The sequence below is a fragment of the Columba livia genome, chromosome 4, assembly GCF_036013475.1.
Source record: "Columba livia isolate bColLiv1 breed racing homer chromosome 4, bColLiv1.pat.W.v2, whole genome shotgun sequence".
Lineage (NCBI taxonomy): Eukaryota > Metazoa > Chordata > Aves > Columbiformes > Columbidae > Columba > Columba livia.
Window position 1 is genome coordinate 31,313,348 of NC_088605.1, and position 24,868 is coordinate 31,338,215.

Here is a 24,868-nt window from a genome sequence, read left to right on the forward strand (position 1 = left end):
ATAATGTGTAAGTAACTGGACAAGAAAGAGCACAGAACAGATTGGATCTACACTAGAAAATGTATGAGTGGATTAAAAAAAAACAAATATTGACATAAAGTAGCTCAGATGAGCAGAGAGGTGCTTGCCATTGTTACCAACAGAAAACATGAGAGGAATGTGGCCCATATTCATACGGTCTGGATAGTTAAACAATGGTTAATCCCACAAGAGTAGGTTAAAAGTATGAATTGAAACAAAAATAAACTTTGGAACATTTCTTCTGAATGAATTACCATACTTTTCACATTTTAATAAACATTAAATGAAAAGCTTTTAAAAGAAAAAAGAAACACACATCAAACAGAAAAGTTTATTTTGGATAAAGTTTGTTTAAAGGTTAAGCAATTTGACCAACATATTCCAAAAGACGTTTTTATTGAAATATTGAAGTAGCAAATCAACAGTTCATACTCACTGTATCCGTGGATAGACACAATAAAAAGCTTAAGAGTTGAAACAAACTCATTTAAAGGCAACACCTTTGCATTCTTGACTTTGAATATGAGGAGCTGAATAGATAAACAGGACTAAAAAAATCCAAACCATCACATTTAAATGGTTTACACGAAACGAGATATTAAATGGATATTCCAGGACAAATAAATAAAAATCATTAACTAGTAGAATAAGAACAAAGGGAATAAAATCCATCTCCCGAGTCCAGCTTAGGAAGATAAATAAGTAATATAAATTAGCTTCAACTGCAACATTGCATTCTCATTAGGAACACAATTTCCTGAGAGTGTTAATAGCTGTAGGATTTAAGGAGACAGACCAGAATTTCCACCTCATATAAGCCCTGAGAAATACGATATTTCTTTTGTGCCTTTGATTGGCTAAGTCAATGTAATTTATCAGGTAAGAAAGCCCTGCTCATCAGTACTGTCTACATATAGTTTTCACAGAAGAAAAGGAAGCACTTTGAGTACAGACTTAAAGGCCTATCTTCGGGCCTCAGATTTCTTTTTAATTTAGATCCTTGGATTTTCAGAGTTCCATAAGTTACTCTATTTTTCCTTCACAGATCTAAGTTTTCCTCATTAGAATGTAATGTTGTGCATTAAGTTAAGGACAGAAAGGCAGCTAGGTAGAAAGAAGATTGAATATGAGATTAAATCTTTGAATTTCCTTATTCCATTCCTTCCTTTAATTACAAAAAGGATACAGACATTCCTTTTTTTCCTTCACAGCAAATGTGAAGAAAAGAAATAAGTAATCCAGTGTTTCTCAAAGAGAAGTGCTGTCAAGTAATTTACAGGGAAACTAAGCCACATTCATTAACTTTTTAAGGACTGCTATGCAGACTTAGACAAAAATACTGATAAAAATATTTAGCTTAAAAAGCATAATTTAACAGTGAAATAGAACTCTTTAGAAAAGCTGAAAATGAAATGAGAACTGCTCTAAAAGTAGCATCAAAATATTGCATGATGATGGATAAAGATGACATTTACAAGGTTTGGTAATGCAAAATGGTGAAGTTTACAGGAAATTAATCTAATATGGTCAGCATATCATTTCTCACAGAGGCTGGATCATAATTCATCTGTCTTCACCTGACAAGGTCAAAATTTACCACAGTGTACACTAGATGACTGTAAGTTGAAGAGGCTTCATCACATCTTAAATCAGTTTCTGCATAATTTCAGACATAAAATCTAATACTGTGGCAACCGTAGGATCCATCCCTACTATATTAAAAGGAAACTCTAAAACTTTTTATTAAAATATAATGAAGAGAAAAAAAAACCCTATCTACTTAAAAAGCCTGCTCCTAATTAATTTGCGTTATCAGCAAGCAAGCGAATATACAGTTTCCTAGGAAAGATAACGCATAAAACAAAACCATCCACTTCTTCCGGCATATCAGTTTTGCTGCAGACTCAAGTTTCATTCTGATTAAGAAGAAAACAATATGATCAATTTAATAAATATAGAGGCACTCTTTACTATATAGATTTCAAAATCAGTGTATGCTGCAGGTATTGAACCAAAAAAAAAAAAAAAAATCAGATTAAAGACTAATTTGTATTGTATTCAAGTAGAAAATATCATTCCTGGTAATGGTCCAATCCACTGAAGAGGCTCTTCTGATCAACATGCATGACCTCCAAAGTCCTAAAGCATAACTTTTAACTTTTGGCATTGGCTTACTCAGTAAACTACTCATACACCTTTAATGATACCAAGTACTGAAGGACTAAATAGTTGTAGCAAATATTATTTTTATTACGTATGACCCGGGTCAATTTATTATAACAGGAAAGTACCATCATTCCACGAACTGGACCAACTACTTTCAGTTTTAGGGGGTTCTTCATTTTTTTTATGGACACATTACTATTGACTACTCCAAAATCTGCTTCTCCCACCAGAAGGGGCCGAGGTTCACAGAATTAACCATTAATTTGGTTCAGAACCTGATGCAGCAGTCAGATTTCTTTGGTACTCAGGCAGCATGTCAGGCAGCTAGCAAAACACCATGTAGTGCTGATCGCAATGCTGTATGACAGCCCAGTTCTCAAAACCTTCAAGAATCAAAAAAACCCAGCCCTCATATCCAGTCCTTAAGGAATCAAAGCACAGCTGCCTTCTGTGTATTTTTAATTAGTTGTTCAGACATTGATTTATGCACTTTTACTACTTACTGTTTTTCTATTGTGTATCGATTGAGCATTTTAATGGGCAGGTATATTTTTCCTAGGTACAACATACCTACAAGTAATGAACTTTATCATCACATAGCACAGCCTATGTGCAATGTTATCTAGAAAAATCAGAGACTGCACACATTTCTAAAATGATTCATGCTGATTTTCATTAGTCCTTTTGTGGACTACAGACAGGTATTTGTTCTTCATTCTCCTATCTAGAGATGCTCCCAAATGTATTTCTTCAGTTCTATATCTGTAAGAAGACTTCAAGCCTGCATATCAAGGCCCCAACATATGCAAAATATACACTATATAGTAAAATTACATTTACACACACAGTATATAGTACTAGTTGAAGAAAAAAAATTAATACTTCCTTTAATGAAGCAAATATCATGCCAGATCAAAACCTGTGGTAGTTCTAAGAAATCTGTAGCTTTTTCAGATCTTTTTTAGAGCAATCCAGTAAAATTTAACAGAAAACTGCATAGCATTGAATTCAGAAATAGTCATGCAATTTTCCATTATCTGAGGTTCTTACAGAATAATTATTAAATGCATATAATCACACTAAATATGCAGAATGCTGTACAGATTCATCCTCACTAATTACTATAGGTTTTCTTCACTATGGAGGTAGCAAGTTGACTTCTTACAAACTTGGATAGGTACCTGTAATTAATTTAAATTGAATTAATAGATTTTAAAGTCTGTAGGAATCATCACAGTGATCAATTCTAACTTACAGGGTAAGAAATGCTCTGTTATTTAATAAAGTATTTCCCACATCAAGCTCATTATTCTAGGACTAGTTTGGACCCAACTTGTCAACTGCCTATGTTCCTTGTTTTCATTTCATTCTCAGTAATTGCTACTGTGTGAAAAAATAACAACATAACCTGTCTTGAACTCTGTGGTATTTGTCCCTATATTGCTCTGCCATGTTGTTAGGAGAAATTTGGAGCCTGAACAGAATAGCAAAGTTTCTCTACCTATTTTAAGAAAAAAAACACAAGGCTAATTTAATCTCTGGAGCTTCAGCAAAGTCTCCAGGCTGCAATGGAGCAGTGATAATTAAACAATCAAGGTGAAGCCAGTGCTGCAGACACTCCATGAAAACCACCAAATCTTTTGAAGCTTTCACTGAAGCAGGGTGCAACGTCATATCAGAGTTTGCCACGATGAGTCATCCAGCATGTTCCTGGTCATATCAGCACTATACCACAGTGGGTTCTTTACTAGTTTTCTGAATTCAGACAGGCACATTGCTGGAGTTGTGTCATGCTTACCTAAATTTATAGAGAAAAAAAATTTGGCAGTGGGACATTGGTCTAGAATTATGATCATACTCTAGAAGGCTTCAGAGGCAAAAACCTGAACTACCTAATAGACTAAAAGATGAGTGTGTAAGCATATGTAGCCTCACAAAGTTATTACTCTAAGTAATAAGCAGGAAAACACAGAAGTATATAGCTAATCAAAGTGTAGCATATAACACCCCGCATACACACCCCTACTCAAATCCTATCAGCTATCTTTTCTGCTGGGAACATAAACAAAAGAAAGAGGTACTCATGTAAAGCTCTGCAGGCAGTAACAAATCAGCAAATGCTCATCTTAAAGAGAGGAGAAAAATTTTTCCTGTGCTTTTGATCTCATAGGATGGAAAGAAGTAATGATGCTAAGGCATATGGACTGGCTGACTGTTTAGTAGAGAAAAAGTAGGTAGACATGGAAGAAAGTTGCCCATTGTTGTAGGTATATCATATTACAGATAGTTGCAAAGCAACAGGAAAAATGCTACTAGCAAAAAAAAAATTAAATTAAATGAAAAAATGTTAACCAGCTTAAGCAGCAAGATAGTGAGACAATTACCAGAAACCCATCAAGGTACAACTGAAGCAGGCCTTCAAAAAACCAATACAGGCTTAGGCTTAAAAGGAGAGTTTTGTTTTAAAAGTTAAATTATTTCTTTCTTGATGTTATGACAGAACACTTCAACTTATGTTTTTACCTGTAAATAAGTATGTCTCAAAATAACTCAAATCTTTTCAGTTTTTAATATTACAAGATGAACATGGTATGCTCATATATTGAAATAATCTATCACAGCCTATTGTCTCTCTGTGTAACAGAGGATGACCTTGCTATATTGTCATTATGCAGCTTATCACATATCATTCTTTTTACTACAAGAACCTTCATTTCCTCAAATATAACAATGCAGCTACCATAATATCAACAACATTTTTTACTACCTTACTCAATTAATTTTAGTTTTTCTAATACTCCATGAACATAGCTTGCATATTCCTGGCAGAGCCTAATGGAAAAAGTAAATCTTGGCAAAAGCCATTCTTTAGTCTGCTTTTTAGGAGTAGTCCATAGCAGAGCAGGTTAGGTTAATTCATTGTCGTTTTAGCTTTTGAAACTAAAGACTGAAGCATGACAATGAATTACAATGAGGAGATATGCTGTCTGAATGTTGAGAGGTTGTGTCTTCAGCTACCCCAGAAGCAGGACTGTAGTCAGAGTACATGCTTTGCATTGCCTTATTGATGCTCTGAAATTGATTTATATTGTTATAAAGCAGACTTTAAAAGATATTTCATGAAAGAATTAAGTCGGTGATTTATGTCATCCTGTTACGCTTCAAAATCAGTTTATAAACTCTTGCTATTTTAAAACAAGTTTGGTATGGATTTGCCACAAATCTGTATGACATCACAAAGTAACATCAATCTTGATGCTTTCACTTTCTTTCCTTATTTTGAGGGGGAGGTGTAGAGGTTAGGAGCAAAGAAGTTGCAAGCAAAGGTGTAATTTTTCCTGCTTATCAATTATACACCTTATTGTAATTGGGTCATCACCGCACTCAGTTTTTTATTTAGCTCATTCGAGTCTTACTGCTTGAGCATCAATGTCTTAAAGCAGGGGTGTCAAACTCATCTTCACTGGGGGCCACATCCACCTCACAATTGCCTTCAATGTAGGAGTAAATGTGACTACTCCTGCATTTATGCAGTCCTAAAATTGCATTTGGCCCTTTGAAGGCAACCGCAGAGCTAATGTGGCCCCCCAATGAAAATTAGTTTGACACCCCTGTCATAAAGTGTCTTTGGGCTAAATGCTTTTAACTGCAAAAATTTTCTTTTAGGAAATTTTCAACATTGAGCTGAATAGCAGGCAAAACCCGAAGAATTTTCAAGTATTAGTAAAAAATAAAAAATCAAAAAGCACTTATTTTGTTATATTTTCAAGGAACATGCGTCAATGTCAAATGCAATGTCATATAGCTAGGAAAAAAGTGTATTGAATTTGGGAAGATAAACTAGAAAGGGGGCTGATATGTTCTGATCTATGTTCCCAGGACTGTCTGTACTTCACCCAGTGTAATTTATATGTGCATTTCACTAAACCAAAAATAAAATTAAAAATTTAGCATAAGAACCACATTTCAGAATTGGAATCTAATTCTAATTAGAATTAGAATCACTGCAATTCATCTTTAACAACATATTTAGTATTATATGTCTGATATTCTAAGATAGCAAAGACATCCAGATAGCAGCTGATCAAATTACTTGATTGCAGAATGTCAGCCCTTTAGCTCTTTCTTTCACCATAGTCTAATTTTTGTGCTTCTTGTCTATCCTAACATACAGTTGTAACCACCATCTATGAGTAGAAGCAGTGAGCGTGTAAAATGATTTAAAAAATGCATGGTTAATACTTTGTAAGTTTTCTCTAGAGACAAACATTCAGACAGACTTTTCTCTTTGGTTTTCAGTTTTGGTTTATATAATTGCAATTAGTTGTTTGTGTAATGCATCAACAAGGTGCACACATTGGATAGATGATGGCAGGGTGGTGGATGTGGTCTACCTTGACTTCAGTAAAACATTTGACACAGTTTCCCACAGCATTCTCATAGCTAAACTGAGGAAGTGTGACCTGGATGATCAGGTAGTGAGGTGGACTGCGAACTGGATGAAGGAAAGAAGCCAGAGAGTCATGGTCAATGGGGCAGAGTCCGGTTGGAGGCTTGTATCTAGTGGAGCACCTCAAGGGTCGATGCTGGGGCCAGTACTGTTCAATATATTCATCAATGACTTGCATGAGGGAATAGAGTGTACTATCAGCAAGTTTGCTGATGACAGCAAGCTGGGAGGAGTGGCTGACACGCCAGAAGGCTGTGCTGCCATCCGGTGGGACCTGGACACACTGGAGAGCTGGGCGGGGAAAAATTTAATGAAATATAACAAGGGCAAATGTAGAGTATTGCATCTGAGCAGGAACAATCCCAGGTTCCAGTATAAGTTGGGGAACGATCCATTAGAGAGCAGTGTAGGGTAGAGGGACCTGGGGATCCTGGTGGACAGCAGGATGACCATGAGCCAGCACTGTGCCCTTGTGGCCAAGAGGGCCAATGGCATCCTGGGGTGTATTAGAAGGGGGGTGTTTAGTAGGTTGAGAGAGGTTTTCCTTCTCCTCTACTATGCCCTGGTGAGACCACACCTGGAATATTGTGTCCAGTTCTAGGCTCCTCAGTTCAAGAAGGACAGGGAACTGCTGGAGAGAGTCCAGCGTAGGGCAACAAAGATGATTAAGGGAATGGAGCATCTCCCTTATGAGGAAAGACTGAGGGAGCTGGGTCTCTTTAGTTTGGAGGAGACTGAGAGGTGACCTCATTAGTGTTTATAAATATACAGAGGGTGAGTGTCACGAGTCTCTTCTCGGTGACAAACAATGGTAGGACAAGGGGTAATGTGTTTAAACTGGAACATAAGAGGTTCCACTTAAATTTGAGAAGAAACTTCTTCTCAGTGAGGGTAACAGACTACTGGAACAGGCTGCCCAGGGAGGTTGTGGAGTCTCCTACTCTGGAGACATTCAAAACCCGCCTGGACACGTTCCTGTGTAGCCTCATCTAAGTGTTCCTGCTCCAGCAGGGGGATTGGACTAGATGATCTTTCGAGGTCCCTTCCAATCCCTAGCATTCTATGATTCTATGATTTATTCAACTTTACAGCAGTTTCCTGTTTAACTGTATAAATCCACAGGTGGAATAAATGTCTAGAATGTAACAATTTGAAAGTATCAGAAAATGCAGAGGTTTGATTTGTAATACTAAAATGTACATTTATAATAATTTTAAATGAAATTCACACAGAAGCAGAGACTTGGCAGAAGTTCTCTGTTTAAAATCCCTTTTGTTCCTCGATTTAAAGGTGACTGTGCAACGGTCTGCAGGGAAGCTTAGCACATGGACAGATTTCACCAAGAGCACTGGCCAGTGACCTCAACAGCTGTTTGGAAGGAGCCTAACCAATCTGCACAATTAAAACATCTGTTTTAAGTCATGAAGCTGCTATTAACAGTAGCAATTTGATTCTAACATGTCTCTAGCAACCGTTATAGTTGTCATATATTGATTCTGTGAGTTGCATTTTGATATTACCCTGTGCTAATATTTACTGTCACATTCATACCACAGCAAAATGGAGGCAAGATATCACAAAGGGATTTTTGAAGGCTCGTGTTTCTTAAATAAATGGCAATTTCTCATATTACCAGCATTCACCCGTCTGTTGAAAAACTGTTTGTCTTAACCTCTTTCTAAAAGTCTGTCTGTCACTTGATATATTTGCTGTAAATTGGAATTCCATTGCAGAAAATTAATGGGTTCAGTTCAATTAAATAAAATTATATGCCAGCTAGCTTTCATATATTCTAAATATGGCAAACCTATTACATACATACTAATTGTATTTGTGTGAAGCCTGCCACTACTTCACATGTGAAAGGGCAGCTTAAGGGAAGAGATTACAATACATCATGCAGGCAGTATGTCAATAAAAATATTCTCAGAGATCCAGAGGTTACCTGTCACAAAAAGGCTTGTTAGTGTAGCCTGCTCTCTATTATCTATTCCATAAATAAAGTCAGCCACAGATACATGCGATGTGTCTCTACACAAATCCCTCTCAGGGCTGGCAATACTTGTGAGGCTGGATGAGCCCGATGCGATTTCCGCAAGCAGCTCAAATGGCAAATTCTCCTACAGGTCAGGAGAGAGAGACTTCCCAGAGCAGCAAGAGGAGAGAAGTGGTTGCAGAGCAATCTTCTGCCTGCTGAAGAAGTAATAAAAGATATTGGAGCTGTCATGGATGCACAGGTACATCAGGGTTGTTCCCTTTCCCCTCTGTTCATCCTATTGGAACACCTATACAACAGCGGAATTGATTTTGAAGCTAGAAAATCACGTAACATGACCTCTTTTGCAATGCAGGCAAAGATATACATCCATCTGTACTGGAGTCAACAAAGTGGATGTAGCAGAAATGTAATTTCTGGTTTTGATTTAGAAAAGACACGGAATTAATCATTTTTATTGGTAGTTTGTTAAAATACTTCATCACCCTTCTCATGGGATATTTCTGCCTATTTTTAATTTGCCTGTAAGTTCCAACCAATACATAAGTTATGCCTTTCTTTGTGGAATCTTTTTTTTTAATGTTACTTTTCTGCAACCTGGAAAGTTTCACAAATCAAGTCTGTGCTCTTATTTGTTCAGTTTCCCAAGTAACTTTACTTTTTTTGGCATGTTTCACTTCAGGTTGTAGTCAGTTAAAAAGCCTGTTCCCCTATTTTCCTTCACAAGACTGTCTTTGTTCAGTCTCTATTCAGCTTTTTCCATGCAAAATAGATCAGCCAAGTAATTTAGAAATAGATGTCATGGATTTTAAAATTACTCCATATTGAGCCATTCATTCTATTTTAACATGAATCTAAGACTTCCTCCTGATAAAAAAGACAAGCAGGTTAATGGAAGAGAGTAAAATTCTCAGGGTTTGTCTCAGTTGCAGATCAGGTTCTCAGACAAAAATTCAGAACTAGGGTAAGACAAATACTTATTTTGCTTATGGATTAGTAAAACAGCAACTTCCCTGGCTGCTACCATCCTCCCTCAGTCTGTAAAAACCTGTGCTCCACTGCCATGTTCTATGGGAGGGTGGACAGCCTTTGCAAAGAGGACAGTAGATTCCAGTATTTTTCCAATACAGCCAACAATGGCAGGACAGTGAAACCACAGTTATTACTTTTACTCGAGATACAGTCCTCATGTCCATGGCTAAGTTATAACACCATTTTCTCCTTAGAGCACATTTATCAATTCTATTCCATAAGTAAATACTGTGAAAACATGCTTATTTGCATTCATTTGAATAAAAACTATGAATTTAATTTGACATTGTGGAGAACCTTTTCCATTTTAAAAAATAGGTTATTTTATTTCTCTTGCCAGAAAAAGAATAGCCTTGCAATTGCTGTGTGCCTAGTTCACAATTCTCCATGTGGACAGCAAGAAATTGAGTTTAACCTATTATGAACAGAAGGGGAAGCAATAATAATACAGAGCATTCACTGCAATTGTGCTACAAAGACACAGGACTTAAAATCAAAACAAATAGTTCATGAATAACACATAGCCTGATATGTTTGTATACAAGTGTTGAGTGAGTAAGTCCCAAAACAAACATATTTATACAATCAGAATATTATTGGTGAATAATGTATGAAGAGAGACATGGTAAAATTTGAAAACATTATGCACTGCAAATAGCCAATCTTCCACACAGAATAAAAAACAGAACAAGGTAGGATAAGACACAAGGTATGAAATTAATATTAGCTGCCAGCCAGTAAAGTGCAACTATCCAAAGTAATCCCTAACTTCAAAATCTGTGGGCACAGGAAAGCACTGGAATAGTTCCCTCAGGAGATGTTAGATTAAATGTGATGTGCTCTCACCCAGCAAATCATCTAGAAAAAAATCTCTGGGGAGAAGAAATTAAGATTATTACTGTAGCTTCAAAGGCTGTTATTAAGTGAGTGAAAATGTCATCAGCTTTGACTGGCTTTTCTCCACCAGTTACTGGTGGGCTGGGTACTTCAGTTATGCTCCATACCTTTTCATCTCTTTTCACTTCGTTTCCACACTCTCCTTCATATTCATGCTTCCATTTCTTCACTTTTCTCTCTGTATGTCCTTACCTCTCCTCCTCTTCTATATACTCTCTACTATTCGCTAGATGTCCTCCTAATCAATTCTTACCAAAGGGAAAAAAAAAGAAAAGACCCCATAACATTACCACAGTCTGCTTTTCACAGCATTTATTACACAGTATATGTAACAGCATTTTATATATCCACCATTTGCATTTTGTGTCCTGTGAAAAGATCTTCAAAATAGAAACTATCTTCTTCTAGGTGTTCACCTAGTGTTTAGGAAAAAAGAGCTAACCTTGTATTATTTGTACATATTATAATAAATACATGGAGTATATTAATGTTAAAACCTAATTTCTAACTAAACCTTTTACTGTATTGAACTTCTATTACATTTGATGTGATTAATTCTGCCTAAGACAGACAATTAAAACAATGCCAAAATGTGTTGTTCTCTGAAACCCTTCAGTGCATACTTTGCTTGATCCTCTTCATCTCCTTTGGTTCCCAGACTTCTTGGCTTCCACAGTAGCAAGGAACTCAGTACAAAACTAGCTTAATACACAAACTGAAATCACAACACAGATGTCTGAATAACTTATAAAATAAAATAAGTGGTAACGGATGACAAGGTTTTGTTCCATCATCTTGTCATACACCTTAGCAATAACTTACTGGAAGTCAGGGATTCCCCGTTTTCTGGATAATAACGCATTTACGCCCTGTCCTCTGGCTATGTATTTATCTCAGGCTAAACAATTTAACTTTGGAGCCTGTGTTCAGCTCTTGGCACATATCATCAATATTACAGTATGAACTTAGCAACATAAGTATAACTATACATATATGCAGCTAAGAAACCTATTCTCACCACTTCCCCCTACTGAGTAAAACACCATCTCTATCATTTGAAGAACAGAGACAAAAAAGGGAAAGAGAGATGCCAGATTTTTCTATTGAAGGGTTACTTCTAATGTGCTTTTGCACACTTACTGATCCTGAAATGAAATAAAACATTGGCACAATAATGATATTTTGACAGGTTTGAATATTTTGGAGTTATGCACTGTTTTGAAGATTAACAGTGGTTTAGATTGTAAGCAATCATTCCAAAAGTAGCTACCCAAGATTGTAACTTTTCATTTTTTGGTTCCAAAGGATCTTGCATAAATACTAGGGTAGTTATGGTTCAATTGCTAATGCAATTACAGTTCAGTCATTGCATTTAGAAACAATATTGTTTATTGCATACTGAAGAGCAGTTAAATGGAAAGAACACTATAGAATATTAAACTCCACAGAAAACTTCTTCTGCTTTAAAGAAGAACCAAAGAAACAGTAACTTTCCTTATACATGATAAATTTCAGCCCCGTGGAAATCATTTTATCCTTTTTGTGTCTCAGCTTTTGAAAGAAAGCTAACACTTACCTCACTGAGTAAGATCTAGAAATTTGGTTTTTTTAGAGCAAATTCTATGTAAATTGAAACACTGCAAGGATATTCTCGAGGAAATCATCCCATTTACAAAGAACTTTTCAACTTTCATTAATTCAGTGTAATGATACTTCACACATATATAATATTTTCTCAAAAAAAAAAAACTTGAAATGTGTCTGTACATTTTTTCCAATAATACAGCAGATTGGAGTGTAACTATTGATGAAAAATTAGTCCAGTCTTCACAGATGTCACAGTGTATCACAGTCCTCACAAAGACAGGACAGTTTTTGACACTGCCTGTGCTGTTCACTGTTCCAGTTTAGCTGGAGCTTTGAGTTCACAGAGAATATCGATTGACGTCAAAAGATGATCTTTGTCTTTTGTGTTGAGAAGATGCTGCTGCCCAACTCTCTTGAGAATATCTTTGCAATGTGTCATTCGCCTACCTCTCAGCGACTTGTTAAATGTAACTGATACATAAAATAGCCTCTAGCAGCTTGCTGACAGCTGCTTTCAATACCCAGATCAAGCAAAGTTTGCAGGGTAACACTTTCAGCCAGTGTGTTGCAAGTGCTTGGTGGCTGATGGTGACACCCAACTTTGCATTAACTCTTCATCTGATGAGCAAATTGCATCATGCATCAGTTAAGTAACTGACACTGACCTATGAAAAGGCATTCATAAAGACAATATCAAGGATATGTTAACTTTTGATTCATTGTCATCCCATCATCTTCCTCTAGTCATCTTTTTGAAATACTTGTCCTGTTGATGATTGCCTAGCTCTGTTATATTAACAATATGAGTTTTCCTGATATCACCATGACTATCTTGGACCACACATTAAGATTCAACAACTGTCCATTTGAAAATCATCCAACAAGATAAATTTGTCATTTGGTGGAATGACTCACTTGCTGAAATACTGATAGAACAAGTTTTTACCTTAGAGGCACACATCAGCTAGTACCCTGAGTATTAGGTTTGCGTGGCAAGGTTTTGGTAGCAGGGGGTCTCCAGGGTGGCTTCTGTGAGGAGCTGCTAGAAGCTTCCCTGTGTTGGACAGAGCCAATGCCAGCCAGAAAAAGAAGTGGAAAAAAACTGCTGTGCAACAGCAGCTAGAAGAGAGGAGTGAGAATACGTGAAACAACTCTGCAGCCAGCAAGATCAGTGAAGAAGGAGAAGAGAAGGTGCTCCAAGTGTTGGAGTGGAGATTCCCCTGCAGCCCATAGTGTAGACCATGGTAAGGCCAGCTGTCCCCCTGAAGGTCCACAGTGGAGCAGAGATCCACCTGCAGCTTGTGAAGGATCACACGTCAGAGCAGACAGATACCCTACCATTCTTAAAGATGTCTTTGTGACTCAGGAGGAATAGTAAGGAAACAGAAGTGAGAATAATTGAAAATTATAAGCTTGTACTGAAAAATATGAGCAATATATAGGTAGAAATTTTCTACAAGCAAGGATTATAGCATAGAGCTGAAAATGATGTTAGGTTTAGATAACCATCTGAGTATGGGTGATAAACAGGTTTGGGTTCTCTGTCAAAGCTTTCCTTCTCCTTATTCAACTTTTTTTAAAGAACAAAAAATACAGCCGAGTAACCTGTTGTAGCTGGTACTGTCAGTTGACCTGAGGAGCTACATACAAACTTTATCCAATTCCAAGTTTTCTTAGAGCATTAAAGAACATTTTGTTCCAGTTTTAAAGATGGGAAAGAAAATACACTTATGACAAATGACTTGCCCGAGGTCAGCAGCTCAGAGACAGACCGCACAGATCAGGTCTCCTGATGTCTAGCTGAATGCCTATCTTCTGTAAACAGCCTAAGTTCATATTGGTCTTTTGGCTGCTGTTCAACAATGCAAAGTCATCATATTTGTTTTCTGTTAGCACTGCCAGGTTTGAATCATCTTTTTTTACTTCTTTTAAATAGATTTTTCCACAGGCATACTATCTTGCTATTTTATTTTTTCCCCCTCCCAAAAGTGAACCTCATTCTGATGTTTTCTAACAACTTCCTTAGAGTAAGGAGCCTGAAGCAAACCTCTGAAGCTAGCACACACTGGAAGACTGTAGCCCAAAGTACTTAATTTATAACTCAGGCCTAATCCTTTATAAAGTGATCGTAGCTTGCTCATCATGACTGGTAGGAGACTGCATTACTCACTAGGGAGCCTGTTTTTCAGTTAAAACATAAATCCTGAAAACTTCATGACTGTCACAAAAGTAGTGCACATGAAAAAGTATTTGACTAGCAATGAGAGCCTGAGTACATACTAAACCTTTAATATCTAACAGTAGTTCTCACATTTTGAAAATGCTTATTTTTTTCTCTTAAACTATACAGCTGTTTAAACAGTTCATTAACATAGTAAATGACTAATACATTTGCTAAGATTTGATGATTCAGATATTCAAACACTTTTAAACTACTGATACTCCATTTCCCACAGTTATAGTTTACCTAAGAATTTTTTTGCCCATTTTACACTATTTATTGTATACCTGTATTTTATAAAGTAATTGTTTTTCACTGCATATACTTTATTTTCATTTAGGCAAATTCTTTATTCCAATGCTATTTTAGAGAAAGACAGGAATGTGCTGGGATGAAAAATGACGAATAGGAGTGTTTGCACTTTGCTACAACGTATGTATTTATATTTGAATTTGTATAGGGCCTAAGGACAGGTTGATAGGTATTTTACCTGCTCTTCTTTATTTTGTAAATACTAATATTCTCAGCACCCTGGCTTTTTGTAAAATGCCTTTCCTTAGTGATAATCAAGTAATCCAAGTCATCATTTTAACAAGACACAAAGATTCATCATCTTATTGCCATGATATTTACTGTAAGATCACTTGGCTTCCAGTGTGAGCTACAGACATTTACGAGACACCCACATAAAATGATTAAATGCCTAAAGGGTTAGATTTACTACAGAAGCACTTTGATGGAGGAAGAACACTTTTCAGAAAAGCAAAACAGGAAACTCTTTTGTTCATCAGTGTTTATTTATGAGTCTAGCATCTCTTCTTTATTATTTAAGTTACCTGATTGCTTTCTCAAGGTATTTTCCCAGTATCTTAGTAGCAAAAGATTACACACCATATGTAAACCAGTTTTCACATGACTTATGATACCCATCTTAGATTTCAGTGGTAAACAGTCATAAATTCCATATTCTGAATTGCAGCTTCAGCAGCTCCAGAAATTTCCAGAAAGCCTAATGAAATTATTATACCAGTCATCCACCCAAATGTCCATTTTTGTGATCAGATGACAATACTTAGATAGCTGTTTTTTTCATCAGAGTTCTGCTGTATCTGACTCCATCTTAAGGACCCAGAAACAGCTACACAACTTAAACTCCTCTACACATTTATAACATGGTCATTTATTATCAAACATTGGTTAGCCACAAATGGCAAATCCCAAACTTCCGAATCTTGTTACCAGTTATTACATTAAAATGGTCTGTTATCTATAGATGATGATTTATATACTACAATAAGGTGAATGTTTTCTGAAGGGTAAATAGAGAAAATAGGGAAAATACATTGTAAGATATATACCTTCAAAATGGATTTGCAAGTGTTAAGTGGTTGAAATGGCCTAGAAGACAGAAAAAGATTATAACCAACTCAGTTACAAGTTTCTACAAGAAAGACCATATATATTGTCAAAGAGATTTTTCCCTCAAGGTTCCTCATCAACCAATGGCCTGTAGGGGTTTGTCTCACATATGCAGAGGTTTAATAACTTTGTTTGCTCTGAGAACCTCCTTCATCTCAGACTACTTTGTGCATTTTAAAGCTAGGAAATTAATGCAAATATTGATTACTGGAACTGTCAAGCAGGCTGCAATGTTGCTAACTTGTCAGGCCATTTGGTATACAGGGTTGTTCACAATTTTCTTTATTTAAAGTATGACTATTTCTAATTTCACATGAGATCACAAATTAACATATTTCTCACATTCCTTGACCTGTAATGTACTGGTTTTTGACCTTTTATGATTATATTTCATCCTACCTAATGGTGCTAACCAAATATGCTTCCATCTTACTGCTGAAAACCGGCTTTTAAAGTTTTTAAAGCAAAACTCTTTCATATCTGTAACCTGTATTATTATCACTACCACAAAAACTACTGTCAAAAGTTGTACACACAACACTTTTTGTGGGATGATTCTCACCACCATGTGGTATGCATTCAAAGGCATGCTCTTCACACATGCTTTGTGGTTTATCAGTGACAGAACACAAATTAGTGCTTGTTGAAGTCAGAGTTAATTTAGTTATTGCTAAACTTACCTCGTCTTCAGGAACTAAAATGGCCAGTATCAATCCATATTATGTCCTTCAGCAAACAAAACCAACTATTTTGTTTTCTTGTAATTCTTGTAGTTGTTCCATGAGGCTCAGTCTTGGCTTCAGTTATGTCAACAGGAATCTGGATGTCAAGGAATTTTTTTTTATCACTCTCTTCCAACAGATACTAAGAAAACAACTGTGCTACAATGTGCACCTGTGCCACAATGGGTCAAATGAATACAAAAGTCGGACAACTGAAAGATATATTTTATATTCAAATAGTGAAGAAACTGAGATCAAAGAAGCCTAGTTTGGCCTAACTGTAGTTACAATAATGAGGCGCAGCATCAATATTTAATTAAAGGACCTGAAAAGTATTTCCTAGTGGTAATACCCTATTTTGCAATTTGTTTGTTTAACTTCCTTGTCTTATAGCATTTGAAGGACATAGACAAAAAATGTTGACATTAAAATGGAAAATAAGTTAAGTTTCTTGTTGACAAAGAGAACACCACAGTTGCATTAGAACAATTGTTGTGTAACACCATTCAATATCCTTATTTCTCCAATGAGAAAGCCTAGAGAATTTTGTCTATAAAGTTGAAAAGCAACCTCATGAAACCTGAAGCATTTTCAGTGAGGATAAGCGTTGAAAGAGCTACTTGTAATCAAGTCCCAGGAAGTAAAAGTACCTGTTTATATAAATTGTTTTTCCTTTCTGACCGCAACTTGATAATAAAGGTGAGACTGCAGATGCAAACATAGAGATAATTTTTATGTGAGGAACAGAATACATTATCTGTAAAAAATAAAGCAGTAATGGGCCTGCACCATGAATCTTCCCACGCAATGAATGCTGGTTTGGGGATTTTTCTGCTACAGAACAGCATAGTTCAGCAAATGGATTTTCTTTTGGAACTTCTTCCCTGTGGCAATACAGGCCAGCCCAAGATGCATTTCTTCTGGTGGATTTTAATTATATCTCTCCTACTGTAATAGAGAAAATCCTATCTAGTTATATTGTTTTTCAGACATAGAAAAACAGTCTGATCATCATGTGTACACAGTCAATATTTTATTAACATAAATCATTTTGATACTTTCCAGGTATACTCCTAATATTTTAGAATGTATCCTATCAATAGGACAACATATAGACTAAAAGTGGTTTCTACACAGAGATGAGTTTGTTATGAGTGGCAAAAATTTCTGCATAAATAGTCCATTCTTAGTTATTTGTAAGGTAGACATAGAATATTAGGAAAAGTGATTCCCCTATTTGAAAAAAATTTCTTGAGAAAAAGTCACAAAATTAAGACCTCAGCTTCACAGTAAGACTTACCTACTGCCTTTTAAATGTGGGGAAGACTAGTAGTAACTTAGCCTTAATACTTTACTATAGTCTCTGAAGTGGGACAACCTCAATATTAAGTTTCACTCATTTGAGCAGTGCTGAAACAAAGGAATTCCATTTATTTCTGTGTAGGTCTTACAACCTGTGATCTGCAGATTAAATGTATATCTTCTGTTTAGATTTGGTTCTTCATAATCCACTTAAACTATTATTATAATGCACTTAAATTTGACCAATCTGTTGCATTACATAGCTGACTGCACATCTTGAAACTCTTGAGTTTTGTACAGTAAATAAAGAGGGTGCTTCATGCAGATGAAGTAAATTAAACTCTCTTGCTGTCTCACTGTAATCTCTCTGTCTTCTGGCTTTAAAGCCACAGTAATATAGAGAATATTTTTTTCTTCTATGAGTAAGAAAGTTAACTTGATTTCTGTTTTTACTGTACTTGAAAATGAATCCTGAATTTGAAAGAGTTAGATGCCCACTTCCTTCCAAAAGATATTTGAAGACGGTCTTTTGCCTAATTTCCCAAAGGGCTCCAAAAATTTTCACCATTGCTGATATTTTACAGAACTTGCAGTGGGGCTGCTAAATAGCCCAAAGCCAAAAGAGTTTTCTGGGCAACCTGTGAAACAGAACCTGCAATACTTACCCAATGTGGTTTCCACAATGGAAATAACTTCTTTCATACATCAGAAAGTATATTTCCATCTCCTCTGAAAGTTCACTCATAAATCAGTTAGGTATTTTATGTTGGACAAGATTTTTATGTAAATCTAGAGTACTCATATTCAAAAAAAAAAAAAGTGCAGCACACACACCACAACAAACACGCAGAATGATTAATGGACTCCTTTCTTACGCCCTCAGCATCACGAGAACAAATCCAAAATGCTGTCTCTCATTAGGTAAATCAGTCAGCACTGATGCCTTTAAAGTGTTTTGAAATTTACAAATGACAGTGTGTGGGGCACTGTGATTAGCCCTGATTTTCAGGGGTCCCGAAAGTACGATGTTCCCATAACAGTGTAAGTCAGATATCTGTACTCCTCCCTACAGGAGTCTGCCCTGGTCTTGCAGAGTTTGCTAAACATGGATGTAGTTCTCAATTCAGCTAGTTTTGAAACAGAATGACACATGATATGATGTCACCATCTGGTTATTGCTGAGTCATATAAGTGAGGCATGAGCACACCATAAAGCATTTTTGTCTGCCTGCTTGTTGGAAAACCTAATTTCACTTCCTGTCTCCTTCACAGGAGCAATTCACTCAACTTCAACAAGGCCTTCACCTAGCTTTATGCCAGAAGAACCAAGCCTCTGAAACAGCCATAATAAATCTAAGCCATACATCTTGATTAGATAGTAAATCACTGCTTGTGCACTCAGAGTACCTTCAGCTTGATTCTGCATGAAGGTAGATAAAAATACTCTTAAATCCTACATTCTAAATTGAATTTTCGAGATTTAAGGAAACATTTGTGTTCTACTGATAAATTATGTTTCCTAAAGGGTTGCAAAAATTCAAGGAGCAAACTTTTTGTGGCCTCAAAGTACCAGAAAGAGTTTGGAACTGCTTTTCTGTCCTCTGTCTTCCAACAACCACTACCACTTAGTAGGGAATCTCTCACTTTTTGTCTTAGATACTTTCAGTCTCCGTGGCATCTAAAAAAATCTCAGCCATGAATAAATTTCTGCTCTGTACAAGAGGAAATATTATTATTCCATTATACACAGATGAGGCAACCAAAGTGCAAACATGTGAAATAAATGGCAAAAGGTATATGGCAGAATCAAGAATAAACTTACACTCATGTTCCAGATATTTCAAAAGTTATGGGTGTATTTCAGAATCACTTGAAGAAATGCAATGTGCAGTGCTATGAAAGAAATTTTAAGAGATCTCCAGTGTAACTCTTTCCATAAAACCTATGATCCTGCTGAGTCCCATTCTGTTATCTTAACAGCAAATTTACTTTTCCTAGAGAAACCAAAATCATGGGCAATTTGAGACTTTCAGCAGCAATAATCATATCAATATTTCACTAGAAACATATGCTGCATTTTATACATGATTGGGATGAATTAAAATCTGATTTTCTTTCATAAAAGATGCTAGAGCTGCAATAAGAAACCTGTCATTTTGAAAATGGCAAACTCTTGAAGAAAAAGGACTAAGAACACACAAACAAGAATAAGAACACTACCTTTTTAATAGGGAGTTTAATAAAATACCTTTGGATACTGAAAATTTATGTGTTTGGAGAATATTAAGAAACTGACAAACCTAAGATAGTTGGGTAATTTTGAGGAAGATGAAGGAAATTTTTCTTTTCTTCTGCTTCCCATTGCTAACTTGTATTTTTACACCGTCCATGCAGGACTTACTTAGCTGAGACCCAGTACCTTGCTGAAATTGTTTTACTGCTTTATGGAGTTTCCATGCAGGATTTGCCCAGAGTACAGGGATGCCCTAAGTGAGATAGACCCAGGTTGTGTTGCAGTGTTGCAGCGAGGAATAATAGTCTTACTGTCTCCTAGCAACTATGGTGCAGATATTTCATACCTACAGGGGACTCAGTAGCACAGAGCTGCTCAGAGGCTGAATGAATATTCCCTGCTTCTCAATAGCTTGTTCACATGTGTGTGAAATTCAGCATTACAATAATATTGACAGCCAACATTTTGCTAACGTTGTTTTCCTGTGATTGGAAAAAGATATTACGAAGAATTAGACCTTTAAGAGAACCTGGCATGAAACTGTTAATTAGTTATTACCATGCGGAACCACAATCAGTTCCACAAAGAGGCTGGGTGAGGACTGCTTAGCTCTAACTCATCATATATTGTAACATGCCTTTCTGTTTATTGCTTTCTATAGAGACATGCTATGGCATTTTGGTCTTGTTTATAAAATGCTAAGACTGTTAGATGGTAGTTATCTTGAGGATGTACTCAGTGGGAAGAAACAGGTATGGTTGATTTCAGGAATTCTGTTTTTAATCAAATTGATTTTTTTAACTGAGATACTGTAAAAGAAACATCCTTTGAATAAAAACAAAAATATCACCACATTTTACTGACAACTGATTCCTCTTTTCAGTGAGCTAGATAAGTAAATTAAATGTTATTAGCAAAATAGTTAAATTAAAAACTCAGCACAGGAATCTAGCCAAAAGACATTTATCTAGTACCATGATAAGGAAAGGTAATCAGTCTTTCAGAAGTCTGCTTTTAAAGGAATATAGATATATGACTTACTAAGAGCTCTAACAATATACTTTGGAAAAGCTTGTTTAATGCTGCTGCTACTTCACAGACAATTTTCATCAGTCTTTGCTCTTACACAGGCTCTAAACAGAGGCAGAACATCTGTTCCCTCAGAATCAGAAGAAAGTATCTGGATAAAACACATTTACCTCAACTGACAAGAAGCATTCCTTAGAAAGAAGGATACAAGCATTGATTTGCTGAAGTCCTTTGAATACAGATGGGGAAAAATACTCTGGCTTGTCATGCGTCCTAACAGCTTGTCCCTGTCTAAAGTTGCTGTACAAACATCTGTAAAATATGTATAACGTAATGGAAGATAATTTCCATACTTGCACAGTTGAATGAGTACAAAATTGATTTAAAAAACAGAAAATGTAAAAATAAGTCATATCTTCAGTTTATTAGCCATGGTGCCACCATATATTAAAATAAAGAAAATGTCGCTAAATTTGCAGATGAATTGGGATCACTGGTATATAGAAAAAATTAACAGATACTAGCAAAATATTCTAAAAATCATATTTTGTTTTCACATAGAGGTATGCATCTGCAATGCAAATTGAGAATATGCGTGCAGGGATATGTGGGCATAATTTAGCCCTGTAGTACAAGGATAATATATACATAAAAGCTACAGAGTCATAATATATTAATCTAATATACCACTGTAGTCTGCAGTTTCACTGAACCAAGCTTAAATGCCATTCCTCTTGCCTCATTCCCAAAGGCATCAGGAGGCAAAAAGGAAATGAATGAGAAAAAATGTCAGGAGAAGAACTGAAAAATCTAAATTCTTTTCATTTCACAGAGCTGTCTGTATCTCTTATGGGCAATTGGCTCTGAGTGTAAGGTCATATGTTCAGCTGCTGTAAATTTGTGCAAGTCACTGAAGTCAGACGAGGAAAATTAATTTGCACCATGGAGTATCTGGCTTTCAGTCATTACAATGCCCAAAGCCAAAGTTAAGCTGTGAAGTTTCATGCTCTCTTTGGATGCGTGAGGTCAGTTTACACTCCAGGAATTCATATTGTATCTCAGTCTGTCTGTTGTTAGGAAACAAACAAGACATCAGAGGCAATTTAAAGCAAACTCATAAATTAACAAAACATGTACTTGTTTTGGGGAGCAGGAACTAAAAGCCACAAAAAGGAACCATACATCTTTGGGCCACATATGTTTTCTGTACATGCCAATTCAACTGGCACACAAAATTTAATTGCACCTGAGAGCTTTCTATGATCAATAATATTACACATGGCATAATTTTACTGGATTCTCATGCAAATATAAAAATAAGTCCTTCCCAAGGTTAAAGCACTTCTTTCACCAGGTTACTTTTTTTTTTTGTCTCCATGAGGCAAGATTAAACATTTTGTCCTCTTGTAGAGATTCCTATAATTTTTTAACTACATTCCAAATATCTTTTCAAAATGCACTGATTCGTGTTTTGATTATGTAAACATTAATGCATTGATGTCATGGAAGCACCCCAAAAATCAATTTAGACAAGCAATAAGCTCCAAACAGACTTTATTCTAACCAAAACTATTTAGTGAAGAACCAACTAGAAATGGGGTTTATCCAAAATTACTCAACACTCCAACAACATTATAAAACACAGATTCAAATACTGGTTAGGCGTTCAATTACTACACAGTCAATTCAGACTCAAAGGATCCAAAAATTCTAGAGTGATGATTCTAGAATGATGCATATCTCCCCTCTCACAAAAAGTGAGGTCACTCAAGAGTACCCAGAAGATTGGTTACCAGTAAGACAAGGTGTTTCAGTGCTCAAGGAACCTTCCATAGATGGTGTGCCAGTCTAAGAAGTACTCCACTATACACCCACTGCTCCAAGGCATTTCATTTGTCAAGGGCCTTGTCTGTCAACCAAGGGGTGTGTGCATGACCATAGTGGTCTATTGGTCTAGAAGTTTCTGATGCTTTTGGGGGATGGGGAGGTCCGTCTGCCACAAGTGATAGCTCTTTACAACACCAAGTGTAGCATTCTTCATTAACTGTTATTGCACTTAAAGCATTTCAAATTACATGAAAAATAAAAACACTGTTTACAGTACTAGCAGGATTGTTTTCTAAATTATGCAGACAAATTTTGACTTTCCTGAAAGACCATGGAATGAGGGGGGGTGGGCTACATAATAAAACAAATACTTACAAAAAGCCTGCATTTGCACAGTAGTTCTCACACTGTAGTGCAGCAAAATTCTTTCCCTCCCTCCAGTCCTTTGGACTATTCAGTCCAAATGCTGTCCTGAAAGATCTAGCTGCAAATTTCCCAGTGTGGATATGACACAGATATCTCTCATGGTCTTAATTTCCCAGATGGCAGAAAGGGATTGCAAACATGCTCACAGATATGACCCAGCAATTCATAGCTATGACCACTGGAGTCTGTTTACAAATGTAATTATTAGATATATAGGAAGATTGTTCTGTCATGCCAGGCCATTTGGTTTGCATTGCAGAAACTGTTGGCGAGTGGGGAAGAATTCTATAATAACTTCTTTTCTTGTTCAAAGGAAATCCTATAGCTGGAAGTGGAGATTTACTTGCTCAACAAGGGACACCTAACAGAGTTTATTTATTGGAAAGAATTTTATTATGGTGAGCAGAACACTGAGGATCACATATTTTGCCATGTACCAGGGAGTCTCAGCAGAAATACAGACAGGAAAAATAACTTTTAAATCAAGCAAATTAAAGGTAGGTAAAATCACAAGAACAGGGCAGATCAGAAATGTATCTTGCAGATTCTAAACTCTTACAGGCACAGAATACAGGTAACTATTAATATTTTAACCCTTACAGGCTAAAGAAGGTTGCTATCTTACCAAAACATAAAGGACACTGTCTCTGATAAATCTTGGCTGATGAGCCATGAGCAGGAAAGTTTACACCTGCATATGAGCAGCGCTAATGGTTAGAATGATTTTTTAAATGTGTTTGTATTTAGAAAAGAAAGGAAAAGATTAAGGAGAAGAAACTACTTCTTCCTTTGGAAAAGTCTGAAATTTAGCTTTTATTCTTCATTCTCCCTAATCTGAGAAAAGGTTTTGGCCATGATTTTCATACTAATTCAGTTCTTGATAAACCTTCTCTGGACAAAAGAGTTTGTATAGTCACATGTTGAATCTCAGAGGTCATATTTTCACTTACCATAAACAGATTTTTTTGAACAATCCACTGGAATTCAAACTTCTGGTGGGAGAAGATGTTTCATTTATTTGTAGAAAGTTCAAATGCCTACACTGGAACCAAAAGAAAATAATTCATTTGTAAGAGTAAAGGTCTGATTTCACTGATCATCCCTCACTAAAAAAAAAAAAAAGCCAGACGTACCTGTGAAATAATATGTGAATTTAAAGAAATACATTGTAATTATAATGCAATATTTTGCATTCTCATTTTGCAATTTGAATTGTATTTTACAATTATTATATCTTTTCAAAGGTGACAGGAATTAAAGGAAAGGGTGTGTTGATTGGTGTTCACTTACAAACAGAAATTCTTTTTGAAAAAAATTCTCTTTGGTTTGTGATAATTTTTACTAAGCTGGTTATCCTCAATGGGCAATTCTGCTAGAAACATCATAGTATTATCCGGGGGTAAAATAGTCTACTCTTCTTTTGCTTGTCATACATAGTGTCGGAGCTTGCTCTTCTGGGAACTAGAAAGACTTAGTTGGGTCATATTATACAGGCAATGAATTTTTCTGTCTGAGTAAATTAGACAAAAAAAAGACCATC

The 24,868-nt window shown here is 36.1% G+C and overlaps 1 long non-coding RNA gene across 1 annotated transcript in view; it reads right to left on the reverse strand.

Moving 5' to 3' along the window:
• Positions 1-7,803: 7,803 nt before the first annotated feature.
• Positions 7,804-24,868, reverse strand: part of LOC110357848 (uncharacterized) — a 69,012-nt gene continuing 51,947 nt past the window's right edge. The window contains exon 5 of the long non-coding RNA XR_010472225.1: positions 7,804-24,370. This is a non-coding gene — a long non-coding RNA (uncharacterized LOC110357848). The remainder of the gene's footprint in view (positions 24,371-24,868) is intronic.